The sequence below is a fragment of the Equus przewalskii genome, chromosome 17 (assembly GCF_037783145.1).
Source record: "Equus przewalskii isolate Varuska chromosome 17, EquPr2, whole genome shotgun sequence".
Lineage (NCBI taxonomy): Eukaryota > Metazoa > Chordata > Mammalia > Perissodactyla > Equidae > Equus > Equus przewalskii.
Window position 1 is genome coordinate 23,070,706 of NC_091847.1, and position 19,697 is coordinate 23,090,402.

The following is a 19,697-nucleotide window of genomic DNA, read 5'->3' on the forward strand; positions in this document are numbered from 1 at the left end:
TTTCCTCTATCGTATGCTAAATTTAAAATTGGTATATTTTAGAGGAAAACCGAAATCTTAATTAAAAATTGGGAATTAATTTGAGAAATAAGAAAAATTACAGTTAGCCACCATAAAAATTGAGTTTGCCTGTCAAGCAAATCCTTCCTTATTAAGTTTCTGTGATTTTATTTTTCTAGTTGTTCTAAAGTTTAAAGGAGAACTAACTACCAAACAGCAAATTGTCATCTGTCTCATAGTTGAAGCTGCAGAATGTTTGCTCCTCTAAGCAGAGATAGGGAAATATACTGCCTTCTCATTTAAAATCATCCTTCTATTACCATGGAATCAAGAGACTGTGCCCAAGATTTTATTGGGAGAAGTTGTCTTCCCCATATAAGCACCATGACTGTATGACACGAACTCTAGCAGAGGTTTAAAATAATACATCTGATTAAAATCCTTCATTTAAACATAAATCACAACTATATAATTAGCTGGTTGCATCAAAAAATAAATGCTGGAAGGGGTTAGCTATGTTCGAACAATGCCTATTGGCTAACACAAGATGCTTCTCTGCATCTGTCAGAGGAAATCCACAGAGAAACCATTTAATTGGCTTCAGTTCTTATTTAAAATGACTGTCAAATGCCACCATATCAAGAATAGTTGTGCACAATAAAAGAACAGCTTCCAGAATCATTCCAAGTAGATCTCTCTGGGCATGGTGGCCAAACTAAATAACTGAAATCTCAAGGTCTCTGCCAATTCTGTGGTAGCCAATTCAGATAGCTGAAGCTGTTGGTGGAACTAGGCTTCTATTATGCTGTGTGAATTATTTGTGATATTCATGAAGACAGTATTGGCTGTCCTAAAACATGAGCAAAATCTCATAAAATCATAATTACTGACAAACTCAAATCATAAAAACAAAATTCTGTTTCATAAAAGCATATATTAACTTCAGCATAATTGACAATAGTTACTATTCAAAAATACAGTTATTTGATTAATAATGATATTGTAAAACTATGAGTATGGAGCATGATTTAAATAAAAATTAATATCGTTAAATTATTATTAGATCACTTAAGCATTATCCTTTTTGTTTAGCTTCTTTATGAAAGGCTTACACATCTTTTTTCTATACGTCGCATTTATTATATACCTTACTACAAGTAAATCATTAAAATAAATGAATAAATCTTCAGGCCAGGTCTGTGACTCTATGTTACTGAAGTGAGGTAATGGAATGAGCATATTTTTAAATAATTATAATAAAGTGAACAACCAATAAAATCACTGACTTTTAAAAATCATTTCCTTTCTTCCTCAGTTGTGGTTTTGCAGATGAATGATCTAGAAAATTGTTCCAATTCTTCACGGTTTCTAATTCTTGACACAATCCACAGGTAATTAAAAATAAGATGTTCAGGAAGATTTTGCAAACGTCATTAGAGTAAATTCTGATCGTTGTAAAATTCTTTTTGCTTTATGTAGCTTTACATTTGTCAGGTCTTCCTAATTGACCACTGAGGGTGTTTTGCATGTTCCAACAACAAAAAAAATACTGATTGCTTAGTGATTTTATCATACAGCTGATGTGCACAAGGCTATTTTTGCGCAATTTTTTTTTCAAGATTTTATTTTTTCCCTTTTTCTCTCCAAAACCCCCCAGTACATAGTTGTATATTCTTAGTTGTGGGTCCTTCTAGTTGTGGCGTGTAGGATGCCACCTCAGCGTGGCTCGATGAGCGGTGCCGTGTCCGTGCCCAGGATTCGAACCGACGAAACACTGGGCCACCTGCAGTGGAGCGAGGGAACTTAACCACTCGGCCACGGAGCCGGCCCCTATTTTTGTGCAATTATATTGAATCATTGATTAAAAATATCAAAATTTGCTCTTTACATTACCTCCTTTGCTTAAAAAAAGACCCCCAAAACCTAAATCAGTGTTCACGTTAAATAAGAGGAATGGCCTGAGATAGGATTTGTTATGTTGCTAGAGATCAGAACCTCTGGGGCTCATTGTTACACTGAGATGCCTGGAAGTCAGAAAATGGAATTGCTCAGGAATTGGGAGATTAAATGCTAATTGACTAGATTGTGTTCTGAAATGAATATTATGTATTTTAATTACTTTAGGAAGTTACAAAAGATATGCCTTTAGAACTCCAGAAGAGCAGAGAGAGTAAGGATAAACAAAGAAGATAAGGATAGTGGGATTCTTATTCCAAATTCTGGAATTATTTAAGTAGGACAAGTAGTATTTTTTAACAATATTGATTAATTTCGTATTTTATTTATAGCTTGGAAGCCAGTATTTTGATAGATAAAAGAAATCACCTGCTGGTAGTCATAATGCTCTTCTCTTTTAAATTGTGGAAACATTTAAATTTCTAATCTTCAGGGAATATTTTACGTGTTACATACTGGAAATAACTCTCAAAGACTGTGCTGGAGAAATAATTAATTTTAACAGTTATGCATCTTAATCAGTTGATGATCACCTTGTAATTTTCCCTATACTCCTTATAAAACGATGTTTTATGGCCAAAGATAAAATAAGACATGTTCCACTGTTCTACATTTGTTCCAGTCTTAAAAAATAATCTCTTTTTAGATATTAAATCAAATAGAAATCATTATTCTTGTTGCCTACCTCACAAAATTACTACTTAAGGCATTTGCTGCTCCGCAAGTTCTTCTTCCAATGGCTGATTTAAGACCAAGTATTTTTACCATCTTTATAGAAATTCATAAATCTTCATATTCTGAGTAGACTACAATGATCAAAGCCATTAATGGCAGAACATTTAAGAATTGGAATGTGTGCACATCATCAAAATTTCCTGTCCAATTCCCCACTGAAGTATTTGCATAATCATGCTGACAATAGTATCTCTGGCATCTGTCTTTCATTATTCCTCAAGCAAAATCCATAGTCCATGCCCTGGTCATCTTTAATCTGTACTGTTGCAATCCACTGCTCCCTGCTATTCATCCTCAGAAAATTATCTTTAAATTAGTCCTGCATGGCCCTCCCAAGAATTTTTTTTTTTTGTCACCATCACAAATACGTGTATATCTTTCCTTTTAAACTTATTCTACAGTTATTTCTCGCTGTCCTTAAGCTTAGGGCAATGAATATCAGCTTCTTCTTATGTGTTAATCACTATACCATTCTGAATTATTTAGCTTTTTAAACACTTTTAAGAATTTTACCTAAGTATTGTTGGATCACAAATAGAGAGATAGAGAGAGAGAGAGATAGATAGATAGATAGATAGATAGATAGACATATTCTTATTTAGTTAAACAATTGTTTATCCTTCTTTGTTCACACCATGTTATGAAGATATTGCTCCTAGCAGATTCTTGAAGTCAATAGCTGCCTGATAAAGAGTTGTCGATTTAACACTCTGTTTGACTTCTCTCCTTCTCTCAGAGGCCAGTGACATTAAAAAGAAAAATAATTTACTGCTACATTGTTTTCTTAACCTTATTCTTCCACTTCCACTATAGCTTTATGTAGAAAATATTCTTAATGATAACATATTTTATCACATTTTCTTTATGTTCTAATTTAGATTAATGATTACTCAACTGAAAAATTTGTTAAAATTGAAATTCTGGAGTCCCATAAACAGAGATTTCATTAAGCTGCTTGGAGTTGTGGCCAGAAATCTTCATTTTAACAAAGCGACTCTGATGCAAGTAATTCACAAATCACACTTCAAGAAATATTTGAGATAAATTATTATTATATTCCCACAGACTTCATTCTATACCAAATATTATTCAATCATTTTTTTATTTGTAGGATAGGAATAATAATATGCACACTCAGCATGATTGTTCAAAAGATTAACCAACATTGGTAAAAGTTCTTTACATAGTACCTAATAAACTGAGTGGGTTTTTGTTTTTGGTCACTAATTCCCATCTGAATGTTACTAGATGAAAGGCGTGGTTATTTAACTTATTGCGTCATTTAACAGTTTGTGCACTATTGTATGCTTACAATATTTTACAATATTCTCTGTTTCAATTGCAATTTTCTGTAGCACAGGGGAAGATCTTTGTGGAAAGGCAATAGCATAGCAGATATTGCTAGGAAGCACAGTACACATTTTTAGAATATCAAAATAAGTTTGGTATATATAAGGGGACAAAACATAATCTGTAGAAAAGAACGGTTTTTACATTCAATAGTGTAAATATGATATAAAATTAAGCTGTTTAAAATAATGATATCTCTGAAGCAGCAGAATGATTATTACAAAGAGAATTGAAATCAGTTATAAAATACTGAAGGTGTATTAAAATCTTATATTTTCTTTCACTGTATCAATGATCAACTTACATGGACTACTTATGTCATTTTGCAGAAATGTGGTCTAAAGTCACCCGCTTTGGGAGGACTTCAAAATAAAATAATGAGATTAATATCTATTCCCTCTTTTCATTAAATTTAAAGGTCACAGGACTCTTCTGATCAAAGTGAAATTCAAAGGTGAGCCTTAAAAGAATTTGAAATTAAATTTCTCCTCTTATATATATGTGCTAGGCTGTCATTATTAACCATGATGATGGAGAGACAGTCAGAAAGAAAAATCTTTTAATATACGCTTTTCTTTCTACACACAGGAAAAAAATATATGCCTCAAAGGGATTAAAGAAATTAAAGAAAATTAAAACTAAATTAAAAGTAATTACAATTAAATTAAAATTAAAGAAATTAAAGAAAATCTGTGTGTAGTGTCATGCATGTTTCAGTGTTCCAAAAATTGCATTCAATAAAAATTAAAATAAGTAAGTAAATAAATAATATATAATAATAATAATAAAATAAATAAAAAATTAAAATTCAATAAAAATTAAAAATATGATTACATTTTATGCATCAGATGTATATAATAGTATTTCCATATAGTGAAAAAATTGGAAAATTAAGAGTCACTTGCAAATTAGAAAATAAAAAGTCATTTTTTTCCCAATTAATTCTGCAAATTTCACTCTTTTGGTGTTGAGACCATGACTCCATTTGCATGACATTGCTAACACTGAATCTCCCGCTTTGTGTAGGCCCTAGCATCTTTTATGCCCCTCTCCTTGAAGACAGTAGCATTGCAATATGCAAAAAAAATTTTCATTGCATTTGGAACATATTAACATATTTAGATATTTATTCACCTGTTTGTTAATTTTACTTTAAAAAACTTTTTCTTCTGGTATTATTTTACAACGTTCTTAGATAAAATTATTTCATATATGCATAATGATTCATAATTTTAACATGCTTCAAAAATTCCCTACCCTAACTTTGACATGAAATTTTACATAAGGTTCAATTAATATTTGCTGAACTTTGTGTCAGATCCTCAGATAAGTATTTTCATACAAAAAATACTCTTATTCAACTTCTATAATAACTTATGAGATGGAATTATTCACTGTATAAAATGAGGAAACGCGTGTTCAAATTATTTACCAGAAAAAGCATATCTAATTAGTGGTAGAAACAAAATGTGGGGTTATTATTTCATCATTGTTTTCTATAACAATGTGATGATTCTTCTAATTCAGGGCAGGAGTAGGAAGAAATGCTTTTCCTTACTCCTTCAAGCCACCAGTCCCTTAATAAGAAAGTCAAAATATTTTCTGAACAAAGGAAAATAAATGCATTTTTTTAAGTAGTAACATTGTAAGAATTACCACATTGGCTCAGAATTATGGTCAGTAATGCCTCATATTCTGTCTCTGGCAGTGACAGGGAGGGATATATTATTAAAGGGTGTTAATAACCTTCTTGATATCAACTTCATATTTTTGTGTTGGTTCCATAATGCTGTAGATATGTCTAATATATCTTTAAAGATCCATCGTATTCATCTGTATTATTACTCAGTACAATTTTGAACTTTCACAAGAATTTACTCTATATTTCACTCACTTGGTATTTTTTGATATACAGCTTGGTAGTACAATTTTCATTTATTCAGTACTGTTCTCTCTCTAAATTTGACTGTTACTTCTTACATGGCAATAGTTAGGTCCTACTCTGGTTTGTTATCTTCAAAAAGTTTAAGATAATACCTTATATTTATGTTAGTTGTAGTAAGCATATGTGATTCAACTCTATAGTAATATATAATAATGCCTAGGTTTAAAATATTACATTAAATCATTGTGTTGCCTACTACTGATAAAATTAGTAAGATGAAACTAATCTTACTTTAATATTAAGAGAATTTGTCAGAAAGAGTTCTTGATTTCTGAGAAGTGTTAAGGTGATGAAGTAAAAAAAATAATGAGATATTCAATAAACTCTGACCAACAGTATTTTTAGGAGAAATAAAAATTAATGAGAAATTTCACTTGAAGAGGTGGCCATGATACAAATAAAATTAATAAAATGGATTATTTAATGTGATTTAATTTAAGAAGTTGGTTGAAATAAGAAAGAAAAGATGAAATCTAGTTTGCTAAGAAATTATCCATAAAAGGAAATTTGTTAAGATTGGCTGGTTTAAGTTAAAATGGTTAAACATAAAAGTCTATGCAGGTCATTTGAGCAAAAATGGCCACTGAAGTGTGAAATGATGATTGAATAAATATTAAAAAAAATGAAATCTCTAGTAATGGAAAACTTTTACCATCTAGATATTCTCCAGGAAATTTTATTGAAAGCAGATCTAAAAGGCATAAGGTTTTCTTTTAGAGTAAGTAGATGATTTCTACTTAACTGAATACATTACATGCAATAACTGAAAGAGAGAAGGAATAATCATAAAATTAGTATTAAGTATCATGGTGGATGTAATTGAAGACATAAAGTAGGCTATTACATTAGAAACAGTAGTTACAATTATATACCTAAAGGTAGGAAGAAAAACAACATATGCTGCAACCCCCTTAGAAATTTCTACCTACATGATGCCAAGATGAATGGCCAATTCCAAAACTGGCTTCAAAACATACTGAGCCATGGAAAGTGGGTGGAAACCTCTATGCTTCATGCCATGCAGACAAAGTAACTAGTTTGCTACCTGAATATTTTATGTTTTAGCACAAAATAAGAGTAACCAATAAAGAAGTTTTCCATAAAAACTTAATAAAGGGCCTTCCTAATTCTTGGGGTTTCTGTAGTGCAGAGTGGTGAAATGTGAATCAAATTATGATGGGAATGTCTGATGTACCCAACTGTAGTTATTAAGTATTGTTTAAGGTATATTAATCCTACAGATATTTGGAGCAATGATACGGATATCAAGAAGTGTTATTACCAGGACTTCAGTGTGTGAATGCCATTATAAGTGCAATACATAACCCTAATTCTCTAAAAATATTCAACTCAATCTCAGTTGTAGTGCAGACATGCTGAGATATTGGTGTCAGCCATTTTAATTTGTAGCCCAAATCATTGAAAAATGATTCTGATATAGAAATGGTTATCTCCTTTCTGGTACTGCAGCATGGCCTTTGTTCTAGTTACAAGATTTCTACATATCCACTAAAATGTAGCATCAAAGCTTTCCAGAACCAAACATTTATAATTGATAAAGAGACCTTGGATTAACACCGATATCAATTTCCCAATTTCTACCATTCAGTTTTCTTCAAAATCTAGGACATGCACTTTCAAAAGATTTTTAAAATTTTAATTGTTTAAAAACAAAACAAGCAATCAAAAAAAGAGTAAATGAGAAAAATTGAGAATGATTTGCTAAAGTCAAGCTTCAATATAAATGAACAAATTTCACTATGCTGCATAAATTTTAATTAGTCATAAAACCCTTGATATTTATAGGAACATGTTGCAGATGGAAACGTGTGAAGCCTTATGATAAAAGATGCCCATTAACACATACTTCTTCCCTAATCCAAGTGTTAGACTACTTTTCTGCCTCAAGGTGAGAAGATTTATGCAGGCAATGGTCTAAAAATTGATTAGGAAGTAGAGACAAATGTCTTCAACAAATCTAAAATGCTATAAAATATTACAGTAATATTTTACATTATGGAGAAAGCTGCAATTTGGGGGTAGTTCTACACATCTGTATATTTGATCAACATACAATGATAAATATGGTACACTCTTTTTTTCTAATTTCTCTATGTATATATGCCTTCACAAATATCTAAATATGCATTTGCCTCTGACTATGTTAGACTGTGATTTACTTAAACGTAGAGAGTATCTATTATTCAACTTTGTAGTTCCTCATTTCTGGAACAGTGTCTGGCACAGTGTCAATATGTATTCAATCAATATGTGGTCAATCAGTACATTTGCTCTTTGACCAAATGAATGAATGAACGCATGATGGCATGGAGGATGCATGGTTGAACATATATGAATACACATACATACATAGAAGTGTCATATACATGTGCCATACCCTTCAGTTCTTGTCCCAGGATGCGATCAACTAAGAAATGTTTATTTTCTTTCCACAACAACAATTGCAATGGTGCTTGCCTGATGCGTACTTTGACATGGAAACCAGTTTTGTATAAAAAACAAACAAACAAATATGTAATTAAATGTAATTTGATTCAATCAATTAAGTTAAATGATCGTCTGAAATTAAAGTACTGGCACGGTGTGACACAAACCGCATGTGCAAGTTTTACAATTAGACATATCCGTGTTATAATCTAGTCTCCCCTCCTCACAAAGGATATATCTTCAGCCAATTCACCCATTTCAGTCTTTTAATTAATAATAACAGGGGACAGCAATACCTCCTGCTTTTGTCATGCATTTCTCACAGATCTAGCTTCTTAAGCTTTACTTCGTTAATAAATAAATCCACTTCCTTTCTTATTTCATATTTTATCTTTCTATTGCATATTTTTCTTTTTTACTCCCTCAATTTTTTTTCTTCTTCCTTCTTTCTTTCGTGTATTCCTTCCTCCCTCCCTTTCCTCCTTTCATTCTTTTTCTTTTGTGCAAGGCAAGTTGATCATTATAAAAGTAAAAAAAAAAAAAATCAGGTTTCCTGAAAGATTAAATGACATAATGTATATAAAATTTGCACATCATCTAAGTTAATTTAAGTCAAATGGTAAAGAATATTATGAATATTAAATTTAAAGATTGTATGTGGCACACCAATATCAATATAATTATACTTTCTGATTTGTATGCTCAATGGAAGAAATATTAGGTTTAAATTTCTATACTCCTTTTGCTTCTTTCTGCTACTATCAGAGAGTGAAATAGGTAAAAAAAAGCATTTCCCTAAGTGATGATAACATAAATCATTTCTAATTTATTTTTTACTCTTAAACCAATGTTGCTGATTAAGCCTTATGCATCTGATCTTTTCCTTGGAATTGTATAAAGTTAGTTTGGGATCAAATACTCGGGTGAAGGTTGATTAATCTAGTTTTCTTGACTTGTTCCAGCATGGGACATGAGGAAGAAATAAATCTTTGCTGTTAAAAGCATCTGAAATTTGTGGTTGTTTTTTATAGCAGTAAAATCTGGGGACAGCATTCTAATAAAGACAAAATTAATTTAAATTGTTAAAGAGGTAACAATTACACAAATGAAAATAATATGCAGTTATATTGTGTTTGGTTTCTTTGGTTGTTCTGATCTACTGATTATATTAAAGGCCAAGAACATGTCCCAAAATGAAGCGAAAATAGTGTGACTACATCAAAGCTTCGTAACAATGGCCGCTTGATATATAACTATGTAATAGTTGTTCTTTGTTAAGCAGTGCCATTTGTACTTTCAAACCACAAACTGGACTTTAAACTGCTTCAGAAAAATGTGATATGTCTATTCTTTTTTTCCCCATGGCATGACTACGACAGTGAAAGCCAGAACAACATACAACTTGTAACCTGGGATCATAAAGAATAGATATTGATGTGACAGCTTTCCTAGGCCCTCACTGCTCCAAAAGACATGCACATTTCATATTTTGTGCTTTGAAAGTATGCCAAGGGGCGGAAAACAAATAAGGGACATGCAATGACCTGACTCTTGAAATACAGGCCACACAGGCTGCTTAAGCTGAATTGGTCAATACCCCTGATGAAAAGATGTGATTTCTTTGAAATCACTCATGACAACTTCCTTGGGCTCCACTCAAGTATTCTCTATGGGGCCACAAGGTCACTGGTCCACATGGAAGAGCTGCTGAGCCTGACAGAAGAACTAGTGAAGAGCACATCATGGAGTCCCCTTTCTGCAAGGCCAATATTTTGAGAAACCAAGACCCTAATTAGCTGCTGTAAAAGAGAAGAATAATTCTTACCTTTTTAAAATTTGTGACAGAAGCAGAACTCATTATCTTCTTTCCAAAAGCCCCAACAAAGGCTTCTCAAGTACCTGTACATTTCCTTATGTATTTCTCCCCCCAAGGACTTTGAAAATAATGCCGGACTTTTAATAAAATAATTAGCTTGGAACAATCACAAAAGAAAGATGACAAAATGCCTAATTCAAGTCACTCTCTTAATGAATGTCCCTTTGGTACTTTTATATGCACTTTGCATCTTTCTGCATTTTTAAAATCTATTTCAAAAATGTTTGTAATGCTAGTGTCTGTGTGTGTTTTCTAAGGTAATTGAGGGCGGATCTGCTGCTCTTTCTTTGTCTGCTCTCCCTCATAGGACTTGAGCTGGGCTTTGTCTATTATAATTCCCTTCCCAGTCACTATTACTACCACTATCATTGCACTACTAATCTTTTATTTATGCCATATTTTGCTTTGTTGTCAATAACAAGCACTTTTTAAAAAGCCCACACTTTATTTTTTATCTTCAGACTCCTAGTAACCCAAATTATACCAGTTTCTGATCATTTATGTCTGCTCAATTACAACAGTTTTAAGATTTTACATTTTTTTAAGGGTTTACTATGCTGAATATCCTATGTTCTTTACATATATTACATTTCTTAATCCTCAAAACAATCTCAGGAAGTAGATGCTGTTAGCATTTCTATATTAAGAAGACAAAAGAAGCACGGAGAAGAAAAAGTGAACAAATAAAACAGACTGAACCCCAAGATATAATGTCCTCTATCAGCTGACTCTTTTTTGTGCCCTATAAACCACTTTCAAAAAGCGATTTTTTTAACTAAAAAAAAAGCTTTGTCTTCCTTTACATTGCAAATTGACATTCATTTTAAAATCTATTTTTTCAAATCCATGGCTTCTTGTTCCAACAGAGCACCATGTCGTCAAGACCTTTTCAAAACATTCACATGACTGTGATACTGCATATTGCAAATGCTATCGGTGTTCCCCTACTACTTATAGAATGAACTCCAAATTCTTAGGTAAGCATACTATGTTCCTCCGAATTCTTTCCCTGTCCAATACTCCTTCACCAGCACTGTTCGTCTCACACCACTCAAACCCGCAGAGACTATGTCACATTCCTTCTCTCCTCGACTCTCCCCTCAAATAGACTCAGAGGCCTTGAAGGGCAGGGCTATACCCTACTTTCCTCTTATTCTCTATCCATTTTTGTGGGAGAATCCCAGAGTAAAAACAACACACAAAAGGCAAGGAGAAGAGAGAACAAAAATGAATAAATTAAATTTTCCCAATAAGTTAAGATAGTGAATTAAGCCTATTTTTATTTAAAGCCTTCTTTTTGTTTAACTTAAGCCTTTATTTAAGTAAAGTCTTTTACTTAAGGCTTCTTTATTTAGAGAGATATTTAACCTGAGTGCCAGAATACTTGGGAATAATTTTGGGGTAATTTTAGAAGGCACCATAAAGATGAGAAAGAGAAGCACAAAAATGGTAAAATGAATCACTTTTCTATTTTTTTTGTGACTCTTGCATTTTTTGAAAATTTCTTAATGAAGTAAGATGTGGTGTTACAATAATGATAGAAACATGATCGTATCATAGGTTGTCAGATCTCACAATATAATACAGGCGCCAAGACATTATTTTTTAGCAACATTGGTTAAGCACGTATTACATGCAGAATGTGTGCTAGCTGTTGGGGCAAAGCTGTTGGGGCAAAATAATAATCAGACATAACCTCTTACTGGAAGGAGATAATTTCATGGAAAACCATAGTTCCTCTCCCCAAAAACAAACAAAAAAACAGATGTCCATATAAATCTAACCAAACCAACAAGGAAACTAAAAGGGAAAAAAATAATAAGTTGGGGGAAAATACCAACAGCAAGTTATTTTTAGCTTTTGTTTGAAATGAAGAAGTAAAACATAAAAACTAACAGCGCTATCTTGTTTTTGGCCACATGGAGAATTGTTCCTGCTACGGGCAAGAAGCAATAATATATATTATAAGAAATATCTTGGAGTTTTACCACATTGCCATTTCCAAAACAATGAGTACCTGAATTGATATGATTTCAGAAGTAATGTAATATCAGAGTTAGATATTTTTTGGTTATGCCTTGTTCGACAATACAAATAACTTTAAAAACTTGGTTTTTTATTCTATTTTGAAAGAGAATATGAATTATACAGAAAACTATTTTTACAAAGTATTTTAATTTATATTTAAATTCAAAGTAATTTAAAAATATTTCCCAAATTCCATCAATAACAGATAACCATTGACCTGCAAGCTACATAGTCAATATTTTTGTCTATCTTGTTCACTGATCTATCCTTTGATGCCTAGGATGCTGTCTGGTGTATAGCAGGTGCTCAATAAATATTTGTTGATGAGTGGATACAGGAAAAGAAGATTGGCAGTATTTTTGTTATCTAAAAGGGCAAAGTATGAACAAATCAAGGGACAGACACCTGGGATTCTAGTTCTTATAGACTGTAGATCTACTAGACTAGGGGTTATAAGAAGAAATAAGTAGAAAGGCCTATTATCTCTCTTGAAGTTAGGCATAAACAGGCTACTTATATACCTAGATATATCCTGGTATATTATTTTTGAAGCATCAGGAAAATAAATCGTAAAACCACAGAGAAAAATTAAGCATAGATATTGAATTATGACCCAAGAATTTTATGATTAGCTCCTCAGTTACTGCATAGTGCTAACAATAGATTTTTTATTATTCTTAATTTTGCTGCTAATGGGAATCTTTGCCTTTTCAGTGTCTTCCTATGTATTTTCGAGGAATTTGGTGAGAATTTGTATCTGGGGCTGTGACTCTGACACAATTTTAAACCAGTTCTAAAGAAAAATTAAAATGAGACTCATATTTAAATACATTGTGCTTTACAGTTTTATAGCATATTAGTGAATAATTGGTCCAAACGCATCACTTTACAGACAGGGAAAATGTGATAGAAAGAGAATAATGTAACTTGCCCCAAATCATACCTAGTTTGACTCATAAAATCTGTAATTTTGGACCCAGTATTTCCACTTCTTTGTGTTAATCCTAGAAAACTAATGAGATAAGTACATCGATATTTACATACATAATTTTATCCTAGGAAAAATAGCTAAAAAAACAACAAAAGAGAAAACCAGAAAATACACAATATCTAATTATTGAAAGATATATGGTTGATTAAATAAAGTAGGGAAAATCCAGACAATAGAACACTGGGTGACCAATAAGAATAAAAGCATCTAATTACATACATTGATGTGGAATGATGTTCATAATGTATTGCAAAGTAAATAACATGAGTGTCTATCATATGACCTCATTTTAGTATATAATACTCTGCAAATGTATATTTGCATAAAAAGCTAAAAGAATAGAAACCAAAATAGAAGTTAGTTATTACTAGGAAATTAGATATTTTGAAAAATTATCAGAATTAATAATTTTATTTCTAAAATAAATACCCATGCTCTAATAAAAATAATAACATGAAAAAAAAACACTTGGCATTGAGGAGCTTTTTTATTCTAGCATGAGAAGGAATGCTTTAGATGATTCTTTATCAAGGTCTGTCCAAACGGTGTAAGTGTAGACTTAGTTGACTTTAGGAGTATAAAGAACCCTGAGTAATTTCTAAAAAAACTAAAATCACCGTCTGAAGAAAAGTCAGATGAAAAATGCAGTGTATGCAAAAACATATCTGGAGTTTTTGAATCTTTGCTACTTTAACTACAATGCTAAGATCTCAGCCAACAGCTGCTTGCCAAAGACAGGAGCTAGAGTTTTGGATACCCAAGAAAACTTTCAGCAAATTACCCAAAATAAGACCAGATGCACAGTGTTGCACCAGCAAGATTTAAAAATAAAAGCTAGTTGTAAGTCTGGAGCCATAGTTATGGCCAAACTCAAGCAGAAATAAAGGGTCTAGTGACTCTGAACACAGGTCTTCAGACTAATCTTATCTGTGCTCATATAACATTTCTTTCCTATGGAGATTTTTATATGTACAAACTAGAATCATCTTCCTAAAGAAGAAAAACCTAAGGCTTAGAGAGGTCAATAGGCCACATCAAAAGTAAGCGGAGGTCATATGAATCCAGGTAAGCATGACTCCAAAACGCATGCTCTTTCCACCTACTCTATCTTGTGGAATCAACAGAATTTCCTTACTGTCTGTCTCACTTTGATGGTAATGATACCTGCCAATAAATGGATCCCTTTGGTACTGTCAATACAGGAGACCCATGTGAGCAGAATAAAGGGTTGAATTTGCATTCATAATCCAAATGACAGAAGGAAGAGTTCTAAGGGGAGGAATCCCTGACCTCCTCGTTGTCTTCTGCTATATTTTTTCATGAGTTCGTAAGTGCTGGTGATTTATGCCCAGTAGATGTTTAGTAGTAGGTTTCAATACCTCCCTAGTCTTCAGTGGGATGGATCTGCCTGAGGAGGGATTGCTGTGCATCTGAGGATTCATAACTAAAAGGAGGCTGTGGAAAGGTGGGAAATCTTATAAAAATATTATGTCCCTAATGGAGTGGCCACCAGTGGATTTCCCAGCCTAAATGCATTGGTGATTGTTTTAGTTTAGGGCTTCCATAACTGAATACCCACACTGGTGGCTTAAACAACAGAAATTCAGTTTCTCACGATTCTGGAGGCTAGAACTTTAAGGTCAAGGTGGCAGCAGTTTCGATTTCTTTGAGGCCTCTCTCCTTGGTTTGTAGGTGGCTGTCTTTTTCCTCTATCTTCACATGGTCTCCCCCCAAGGTGTGCCTGTATCCTAATCTCTTCTTATAAAGACACCAGTCATATCGGATTAGGGCCCACCCTAACAATCCCATTTTAACTTTTTTACCTTTTTACATGCTCTATCTCTAAATAAAGTCAAGTTCTGAAGCACCAAGGGTTAGGGCTTTAACTTATGAATTTGGGGGAGACACAAATCAGCCCATACTACTTATTCTCTGGTCTCCCAAAATTCATGTCCTTCTTGTATGCAAAATATATCCACCTCATCCCAATAGCCCCTGAATTCTTAATCCACTCCAAAAGAGAGAAATTGGAAAGAACAAAGGGTCACAGGTTCCAAGGAAGTCTGAAACCTAAGAAGCCAAATTCTATTAGATTGGGGCTTAAGAATAATCTCTGGTTTGATGCTCTGTCTTCTTTCTGGGCCCTCTGGGGTGGTGGCCCACTGTCCTCTCAGTTGAGGGTGATGGTTCTACTTCTGAGGCCCTGGGCAGCAGCTCTGACACCAAGGCCCTGAGCAGAAGTTCACTCACTTGACCCTGGGGTGGTAGCCCGGCCTGCTGAAACTAAGGAGTTGGCACTGGCCTATGGAATTGCGGAGGAGATAGCCCTGCTCCTGGGCCTGCACTCTCTGGAACCCTGGTGGCAGTGGCAGCCCTGCTGACCTCTGAACTGCCTTCAGGGTCATTCTTCCCTTTCCTCAAAGGATAATGCATGTTTGCAGCAGGTAGCTCTATTGTTCCCTCTTGTAAAATCTCAGAAGTTTGACAGTCTTCCTTCTTCTTTTTCTGTCTCCATCTCCTTCAGTCCAAACTGGCAGTATTTATGTTCAGAGGGTTGACCGGATACATGAGTCACACTTGTAATCTCTTTATAGCAAATAATTGTCCAACGACACTCTTGATGTTCTTTCCAGAGGACACTTTCTCATTTTTTGCCACATGGATAGGCTGAGAATTTTCATAATCTTCAAGTTCTGGTTCCTTTTTGCTTAATAATTCCTTCAATTTATCTCTGTCCTCTCAAATTTTACTATAAATTGCAAGGAAAAAACAGGTCCTGCCTTCTACACTTTGTTTATATATTTCCTCTGCTAAATATCCAAGTTAATCATTTGCTGGTTCTATCTTCCACAAAACACTAGAACACAATCCAGCCAAGTTCTTGGTCACTTTATAATTAGGATCTCCTTCCCTCCAGTTTCCAAGAACATGTGCCTAATTTCTCTCTGAGACCTTCGCAGAAGCACCATTAATGCCCATATTCTTATCAACAATCTTTTCAAGCCAATGTAGGCTTTTTATAACATGTATTTCAAAACTCTTCCAGCCTCTACTTGTTATCCAGTTTCAAAGTCACTTCCACAGCAGCACGCCACTCAAGCACCAAAATCTACATTAGTTTGCTAGGGCTGCCATAACAAAATGCCATAGGCTGGGTGACTTAAACAATAGAAAGGTATTTTCCACAGTTCTGGAGGATACAAGTCTGAGATCAAAGTGTCACCAGCTGTCGTTTCCTCTGAGGTCTTTCTCCTTGGCTAGCAGACAGCTGCCTTCTCACTGTGTGTTCACATTGTTATTTCTCTGTGCATGTGTCTGATCTCTCTCTCTCTCTCTGAGTCCCAATTTCCTCTTATTATAAGGACACCAGTCATATTGGATTAGGGGCCACCCTAATGACCCCATTTTAACTTAATCAACTGTTTAAAGGCCTTATCTCCAAATGCAGTCCATTCTGAGGTATGGGGGTTAGAACTTCAACATAGGAATTTAGAAGGGACACAATTCATCTCATAACAGTGACAAAAAGCAAAATTTACACACATATATACACCTCACATTTGTGGGTGTGGGGGTGACTGTAAGTTAATTTAATGTGTCAACTTGACTGAGCTAAGGGATGCCCAGATAGCTGGTAAAACACTATTTCTGAGTGCTCTGTGGGGTGCTCCAGAAGAGATTAGCCTTTGACTTAGAAGCTTGAGTAAAGAAGATGGCCCTCACCAATGAGGGTGGGCATCATACGATCCACTGAGGGTCTGAAGAGAACAAAAAGGCAGAGGAAGGGTATATTCACTCTCTCTGCTTGGGCTGGGACATCCATCTTCTCCTGCCGTGGACATCCACACTCTTGTTTTTCGGGCCTTTGGACTCGAACTGGGACTTACTCCATCAGTTCCTGTGGTTCTCAGGCCTTCAGATTCAGACTGCATTACACCACTGGCTCTCCTGTGTCTCCAGCATGCAGACAGCAGATCATGGGACTTCTTGGACGCCATAATTGCATGAGTCAATTTCTATAATAAATCTCTCTCTCTCTCTCTCTCTCTCTCTCTATATATATATAAACAATATATATCCTATTGGTTCTGTTTTTCTGGAGAACTCTAATATAATATATATATATACATATATATATTTATAAATGTATAAATAAGGTATGTGTATTGTAGCACATATAAATATGTTAAAATAGTAAATATAATATATATAAATATATGTTATAAAATGTATATATTCTCACTAAAATTTGATTCTTCTCTTTTGAAACACTTCAGTTAAGTTCAAGTCAATTAATATTTACTCTTCACTTGCCATGTGCCACATACAGACATGATCCCTCAGTTGAGATAGTAGGATAGTAGGATAGTAACAGTTAGGAAGAAAAAAGCGTTGGAGAGCTATTTGGGTTCAGTCAGCTGTTTAAGCAAAGATATCTGGGTGTGGAATGGTCCTATGGTTCTGGGCGAGGCAGTGTGTGCCCATGTGTGTGTAAGCATGGTAGTGGTGGTAAGAGAGGTAGGGTAGCTACAAATGTTTCTTTACTATTGGAGGATAAAATGTACTGTGGGTGGGAGATAATGCTGGGGAGGTAGGTCTATGCGTTAAAGAAACTTAAACCCAATATAAATAAAAGTCTGCCTGTAGCAAGAATTCTTAGAAGTAGAAAGACACAGTTAACTTGCTATTGAGTTCAACTGTTCTTCACAATATTAATAATTTCTATACCTCACTGCAAAAATTATTTAACAATACAAATAGTGACAATACAACCAACACATTAAATTTTATTAAAATTTGGTTTTATCATTATTTAATACACCTACTTTAATAAATGTCAAACTCTTTCCAAATAGACATTAAAAAAACCCTTAGATTTTCTTTTTTTCCAGGCTTTTCGTTGGCATTTTCTTTTTCCTCCACACATAGTAATAAGTGAAAACAGCCATCAAGAGACAGAAGTGAAAGCTTTCAAAGAACAAATCTATTCCTTAAACTGAAGAATACAGTAATAAAATTTCTATGTGGAAAAGAACTGTCACTTTCATAGATCTGAATACTTTATAGACTTTCCAAATGTGTATAAGTTCTGTACAATTCAAATAGTTTTCACTCTACGAAAAAAGAAAGATGCACTCCCAACAGAACTAGAGCAAGCACTATGTCTTATCTCTTCAAGCAATTTTTGTTTCCTCTAAAGGCTTTTAGATGAAACAGTATGTACTAGCTTTTCATTAAAGATACATGACCACTATCAATTGAAATCTGAGGCTAAAATGTGTTTCCAAAAATCTCCCCTTATAAGGAGAATCAACCACAAGAATAATATCCTGAAGGGCTCTTCTCTAATATTCTCTTAGCTGGACAATTTTCATATTGCACACGATCAGAGACACTTTATATTAAATTTTATTTGTATTTATTTACATTTTAGTACTGTATGAATTACAAATATCCTAGGTAAAACTAGGAAATTTTCCGTATTCTAGAATTTTCAATTCTAAGAAACACGAGCATAAAATGTGTCTGAACCATCTTTCCATGCTGCATAGTCCCTTAACAGCAGGCCCTTAATAAATAATGAAAGAACAGTTCTCTTGAACACTTGTCTTCTTGTTATAAAAATATTTTCCTCTAGATCTCACTTTCCCTTGAAGTTACCATTATTTTTCCTTCATTTTATCCATAGCCAAACATTCAGAAAGGAATCCACATTCTTCTCTACCTTGTCACCTTTCACTTACCCAACTACAGTCCGGGTTCTGCCATATAGGGTTTTCAAAACATCTCTCACGATGGCCTCCTAATTGCAAAATCCAATAAACTATTTATCATTATTATCCTCCTTGAACTGTCTGGAGTTGATGTTCTTTGACACTCTCTACTCCTTTGACTTGGAGGATCCGCTCTTGCTTCTCATTTACTTTTGTTGATTCCTCCATAACACAGTATCCAACATTGGTATTTCCTAGGATTCCATCCTTAACCCTCTACTCTACTTTCTATAAACCCACTCTTGTGTCATAGAACAAAATGTACCTCACAAACTTGTCCCAACGTACATCTTTATTCTTCTCTCCTCCCATTATGCCACATAGTCTATGATCTATTCTAAACAAGCTTCATCTTTTATTTTCAGACCTGTTCTCTGTGCTATTCCTCTTTCAAGAAAGGTGTCCTGTCATTTCCCCCCTGTAAAGCTACTACACATTTTTTCAAATACTGTGAAAATATCACTTCATCTATAAAGCCTTTCTCTCTCCTACAAGTAATCGCTAATTGATGTCTACTCGGTTGTTCTCCCACAAGACTTTTGTCATATTTCTGTTACAACAATTGTCAAATGGTATTTTAATTTTTTGAAACTC

The 19,697-nt window shown here is 33.9% G+C and overlaps 1 protein-coding gene across 4 annotated transcripts in view; it reads right to left on the bottom strand.

The window, feature by feature from the left end:
- The window catches only part of LRP1B (LDL receptor related protein 1B), a 1,824,802-nt gene that overhangs the window by 15,529 nt on the left and 1,789,576 nt on the right, over positions 1-19,697 (bottom strand). The gene's annotated exons all lie outside the window — the stretch shown is intronic.